The following is a 6897-nucleotide window of genomic DNA, read 5'->3' as shown; positions in this document are numbered from 1 at the left end:
AACATAATAAATTTGCCTCAAGAGAAATATAAGCTCATTGAAAAGGTGTATGTGAAAATAAATCATCTAACCAAAACATAATAATGTGGCTCCACTTCTCAATCAAGTTCCCAATTCCCTCCCTCCCCCTTCCCCCCTCCCTCCCCCCCCCACTTCCTCCTCTTTCTATCTTCTGTGCTTATCTGTCTATGCACAAAGCTCATTATGACTTGAGTCTATATGACCTACTGGATCAAAGGATCCATCATCAATTGATGAGTTCCTTCTTCATCTCTTAGTTTATGTTTTTGAGTACAAACATGATTATATCTGCTCATCTTTTCAAGCTAGGCCACACTAGATTGGCCTAAGTCAAAGTTCTCAGAAAATATTTTTTGGGGGTCATCCTAATCAGATCACTTGTGCTCAGGGGTAAGTAAGCCCTTTGTATTTCATATTGAAAAGGAATTTCCCCAGAGAAGAGCATGGCTTGCAGCTGCTCAGAAATAAGTTAGAATTCCCTATACCCCTCCCATCTCAGTATCGATGGCTTTCTTATATTTCTAGGAAAATAAGATTGTGAAATCTGTCACACACACACATGCATGCACACACACACACTTTAACATGTTCATACATATATATACACATATGTATGAATATACACACACTCATATGTTCATCCATATATATACACATGTACACGAGTTATATACATGCATCTTTTAGAAACTTCTGCTTTTACATTTCTGAAATCAAAGAACCAGCTTGTTTCATCAGAATATTATCACAATTAGAAAAACCTAACTTTATAAAACTTAAAGGAAAAAACTAAGACATGTCTAACCACTGTAGGTATCAAAGACTCTATTCACTAGAGACAACTATAGATAATTTCAGTCCAAGAATGCTCCTCAGTGGTTGAGGATCTTCAAAACAAGGCCATGTGTGGTGCGATAGAAGTTACCTATGCAGAGTTGTAGATAGGAGAGAAGCAGCCGGTTGAAAAGCAATTGAACTTAGAGCCAGAAATGTAAACTCGTACCACAACCCGCAGGTGAACATCAGAAATGAATGATATATGCCTCAAAGTGTCATTCCTCCCATCTGCTTTCTCCCTTGAATTGCAATGCCAACATTTCTGTAGCACAGAGTTAAATCCACACAGCACATGGAATGCATTAGAAAGCTACACTGGGTCAACTGTCAGACAATCAGCTGTTCAGTTTTCAGTCTTGTATTCAGTGTTCAGCTCTCATGACAGCTAAAAAGAACTGACTTACTCTAAAACTAGTTAAATTGATGATTCTCAACTAGACAGGCTCATCCATGCAGACGATTCTTCTCCTCCTTCCCCTCCTCCTACTTGCCCTCTCTTTCTTCCTCTTCCTTGCTGTCTTTTATTGGATGGCATGGAGACAGAAAACGTGAGCAAGGAAAACTATGGCTAGAATTGGAAATTACAGCATAATTATATTTACGTCAAAAAAAAATCACAGGATTACATAGATTACCAAAGAGCTTCATTTCCACAAATTACCCAGTAGTTAACTATTGTACAGTTTGCATCTATAACCATGAGATAAATCACCTTCTTGAAATCTTTTGTGATTTTTTTCAATCTATGTTGAAGATTCAGGATTTCCCTGAAACTCCCTGCCCCATATAGTTCTTTCTATCTCTCCCCTGCCTTTCCTTATTGAATCTTTTAACTTTTTTTTTTTTTTTTGTGTGGTGCTGGGGATTGAGTCCAGCGCTTTGTGCATGTGATACAAGCACTGCACCGACTGAGCTATATCCCCAGTCCATCATTTAGCTTTTGTCCCCATATTCATTTTCCTTCTTGACCTTTGCATATGTTGGTAACTGAGTGTACATTACCACTCTTCCCTTATCATTGTCTGACTAATCCCAAATTATCTTCATTCTTCAATTTAGATGTTATATTCTCAAAAGCCCTTCTCTAAATCTCCTACCTGTCCATCTTTCTCTCTTTTTACTGCCCATCTCAACAGACTAGTGAAGCCTTTGATCCACATCTTATCCAAGTGCACCATTTTCTGGAAAACAGTAAACTCCAAGATGACAAGGATATATCTTGATCATGCTTGTATCCCTGGTCTCTAGCACAATGCTTGAGAGAGTAAGATTAAATGAATATTTGTTAAAATGGTGAATGAGTATGAAAATTAACTGGTTTATCATTAAACATTGGACTTGAAATAGGCATAGGTTTTAAAAAAACTTCTTGTTGATATTTCCTTTAGAATAGCTCTACATATTTCTGTGCACAATTGTTTTCTAAGGCAAAGTTCTTGGTCTCCTTTCCCCCCCCCAGAATGAATGATCTTAGTATTTAACCAAAACAATATAATTTTAAACAGATGTGTTACATATTATAGGCACTAAATCATATGATAAATTACACATTTGAAAAAGATTTCCCAAGAAATTTTACACTTCAGAACTACAGAAGTTCCTCTAAGCTAATGCATTTTGTCATGATTAAATTAATTAGGGTCTTTTTCTCCTTCATTATTTCTCCCCCTCCAAGAGACAACTTTCCATTTCATAGAAACCCTTGTGAAAACTGTGTCTTTTCAAAGTAATGACACCTCTAGAAAAGGTAAAATGCTGAGTGATTACCTTTGTTAAAAAGAAAGGGAAGAGATGGTGATTACACATCTCCTGGGATACTGAACAGCTCTGAGCCATCATAGTTAGGGAGGCAGAGTACACTATCAGGGCAGCCACTGAAATTCTGGGCTTTCCTTTTCTCATGATAATTCCCAAATCAACAGGTCTTAGTAGAGAAAGACCTTTAATTCCTCCTAAATTATCCAATAAGTTCAAGGATTTCCTAGAGAGTAACCCACACTTTCCCATTAGGAAATAAGTCTGATTTGTCTATAGGTACTTGGAACTTCAATCTGTTCCACTAAGCATATTTATGATTACCTTATCAATTATGGGATTGCAAAATCTGGTGAGGGTGAGCCGGCAGGATGCTTATAGTGGAGTGCTCTGGGTCATCTTTGTAGAAGGAAGAAAATGAAGGTATTTGGGAGGCAAGGAATTGAACTGTGATCCAGGACCCAAGGCTACTTTAGATGCTCTGAGAAGTCCAAGTTGGTCCAAGATGGTCTGACCTTTTCACTCTCTCATTGATCATTGATCTTTACCTGCTTTCGCGTGTCAAAACCTTGAGGAGACAACTAAGATAATACCGAAAGCATCGTCAGTTGAAGGCTACCTACAGCATTCCTAGAAAATGCAAAATTCTGTCATCTCAGAGAGATCTGGGTGATGTATTACACACAGGCATTGCGAAAATGCTAAGTGACAATGAAATAAATGAGACTTTAATTTTGCCCAAAGAGATTTCATATTATAAACAGGGAGACAGACCTAGTGAGAGTCAAGGAATAAAGAGCATTAGTTTCAAGGCAAAGGCAAAGTAGCCACTGATTATGACTGTAGAGAAAAAGACAGACCTCCTAGTGGAGGTGCCATGTGTGTATTATGCAATGACAAGCAGCATTTGATCAGGTAGAGAAACTGTGAGGCTGGCCATATAGGCTTCAGGGAAAGAACCGTCCCAAGAAAGGAGAAATGATATTTGGTAAATGAAAGGTAAATGTCTGACTGTTAGATAGAAAGTGAGGGGCACAGATAGTCATGAATGGGAAGAATGGATGGAGCAGCTGAATCCAATATCAGAGATCAATGTTATTTCAAAATCAGTTATAGCCAGGCATGGTGACACACACCTGTAATCTTTGCAGCCCAGGAGACTGAGTATCATGAGTTCAAAGTCAGCCTCAAGAACCTAGTAAGGCTCTAAACATCTTAGTAGGACCCTATATCAAAATAAAACACAAAACTGGCTGGGATATGGCTCAGTGGTTAAGTGCCTCTGGGTTCCATCCCTGGTACCAAAATAATAATAATTATTATTACAATTATTATTAATTTTAAAACTCCATGCTTTCAAATTGAAGTAGATGAAAGTTTTTATCATCTGGGTAACATTTTAGTGATGAAAACTAAAAACTAGGAAAAAAAGAGAAAAATAATCTGGCAACACAGGGCACACACTCCCTTATGATGTACCATCAGTTAAAGCTAAGTAACAGCACCTCCTCATAGTTGACACATGCTCTTTATTCCTCCAAGGTCTGTAGTACTGCATATAATATATATATATTTGAACCACTCTATAGAGCCAGGGTACTTCTCTCACCTGTGTCTATAAGGTGCCATGATGATTGATCAACTCACTCATTTCAACTTCATCCTTTCATGGATTCAAAATCCCAGACCCAGGTACATGATCTCTTCAAGACCCTACATCTATCTCATCTGAGCTCTGGATGGCATCACACATTTAAGTAATAAATACAAAATCTCACTGTTAGAAGTGGACTATGATATTTCATGACCCATCTATGAAGTGGGAAGCTTGAAGCCTAGTACACTTTTATCAACTCGTGTAGCTGTTGCCTGGAATAAGGGAGTTACTTAGCAGAATGGTCCTAACTTAGAATTCTCCTCTCATAAGTTGCATTTCAGATATTGGCCCTGGCTGCAGGCATCTGAAGCCTTGACACATGGTTGACAGATATACTTTCTAAGGTGGTTTAATCACATGCATGGCAAGTTGATACTGATTATTGGCTAGAATTTTCTGTTCTTTATTACATGTACCTCTTCAGAGGGTTTCTATAATGTCTTTGTAGCATGGCTTCCCCAAGAGAAGAGGGAAAGCAACTTTGTGAATTAACCTGGGAAGTAATAGTCATTTCACAATATCCTGTTGGTTGCACAGGTCAGTCCTAGTCAACCTGGTGGGGAATGCAGGAGGATATAAGCACAATGTAACGAGAATCACTTGAGACTGTTTTGAAGGTTGCTTCCACACATGGAGAAAGGGGCCACATTACGTTTTTTTGAATGTCTTCCATCATGTAAAGTTATTGGTGAACTAATTCAGTTCTCTACGTCTATTGTCTATTCTGTAGCTAGGAATTCTTTCATATAGTTAAAATATGATATTTTCTAAAGCCATTCCAAACTTTTTTAGCAAATTATACTATGGTGAACATTAAAAATGCAAATATATATATATATATATATATATATATATATATGTGTGTGTGTGTATATATATATATAAAACTTTATTTAAAATATCAACATAGAGCAGTCTTTCAAACATATGACTATATGACTACTATTCAATTATCACTTGCTTTCTCATTTCAGGTTAACTCCAACTCTTAAGTAGCATGCTTTTCAGTGGTCAGCAAAAATGTCCAGTTTTCTTATGAATTATATTATTTTTAAAAAGTTTTTTTAGTTGTTGATGGATCTTTATTTTATTCATTTATTTATACGTGGTGCTGAGAATCGAACCCATTGCCTCACACACGTGAGGCAAGTGCTCTACCACTGAGCCCCAGTCCCAGCCCCATCTTATGAATTACATTCTATGTAGTTAGTACTGTTCCTGATAGTGCACTAAGCATCAGTATTCTGAAAAGAATGTAAAGAGAAGTGTGACCTTTTCTTTCAAGCACATAATCTGTGAATAGAGTGTAAAGCAGTTTCTCAGTTGCAGACAGACTGGATATTTATGGTTTCTTTAATTTTATAATTTTAAATATGAAATGTAAGGGTTACCTCCATATTAGAATAGCTGTAATAGTGCCCATCTGCATTACAGTTTCCTACTGCAAAGGTGAGTCTTTGTTTACCTTTTGAAAATACTTTCACTGGCAGCTATGGGTAGCCATTTCCAATAAGGAGAAGGCAGGTTGATCAGATAGCAGCAAAACTAATGAAAAGCATCATGGAAGTGACAGCAAGATTAATTAAGTTCCTCCGGTTGTATTCATGTGTGGCTGTGCAGAGTTCCTTTGGGTACCGCTGCAGTTAAATGGTATTCATGGTGACAAATACTGTAGGTTTCCAGAACTGACACTTTTGAGTCAAGGGTAAAAATCACATCCGGTCATTGTATCCACCAAATGGATCTGAGATGAGCCCTTTGGATCATTAATGTGTTTGAGCAAAGCCAAGATGAGATGGAGATATAATTAACAGAACGCTAAAACTGTGATATTTTGTTTTCTGATTACATACTTCCTCTATGTATTTTAGACATTTTGACAGAGGAAGCCAAACAAATTTCCACCTACTGTATTTGACTAGAGGCACAGAATTATGCACACTTGGAAACACTTTCAATTACTCTGAATTCTTGCAACATTGGGGTGCATTTTCACTGTCTGCCTGCTCGCTCTATAAAGTTATTATCACAGTGTATATAAAAATGGAATGTCCATGACCTAAAGCATCCAGATTTACTAGAGCTGTATGCAATTTATCTTGAAAGATCTGTTTTTTTTTTTTTTAAGGCAAAAGAAGAAATTCAATATAATGCTGTTTACTTCTTCCATTTTGTTTGCAAGCACGTTTGTTGGAGAGCTGGGGTGGTGAGGGCTAATTCTCAAATAGCTGCCCAGGGACCATAAATGAATTTTATTTTAAGAAAAATTGGAAACCTCTGGAGTGTATAAGATCTTTCAACCTGCTCCACAAGATGTATTAACTCATGTTATTGTGTCATCAAATGTCTTCGGAGGCATATTAATACATTTTTGTCCTTGGAAACACTTTGAAGTTTATTCATGTATTCATTTAGCAAACGCTTCCTACATTATTTGTCAAATAAAACTCAATCCCTTTAACATGACATGTGAGATCCCATCCAATATAACCTCTGTGTTTTCCTGTTCAACCTTACTTTGATTGAAGATCTTTTTAAAAATTTATTCTTTAAAACTCTTAATTATTTTTGATCTCTTAGACATATCCTCCACCATCCCACTCTTGTTTCCTACCAGTGTAGATCAA

This window comes from Urocitellus parryii, chromosome 3, assembly GCF_045843805.1.
Source record: "Urocitellus parryii isolate mUroPar1 chromosome 3, mUroPar1.hap1, whole genome shotgun sequence".
NCBI lineage: Eukaryota > Metazoa > Chordata > Mammalia > Rodentia > Sciuridae > Urocitellus > Urocitellus parryii.
This window is presented reverse-complemented; position numbering follows the sequence as displayed.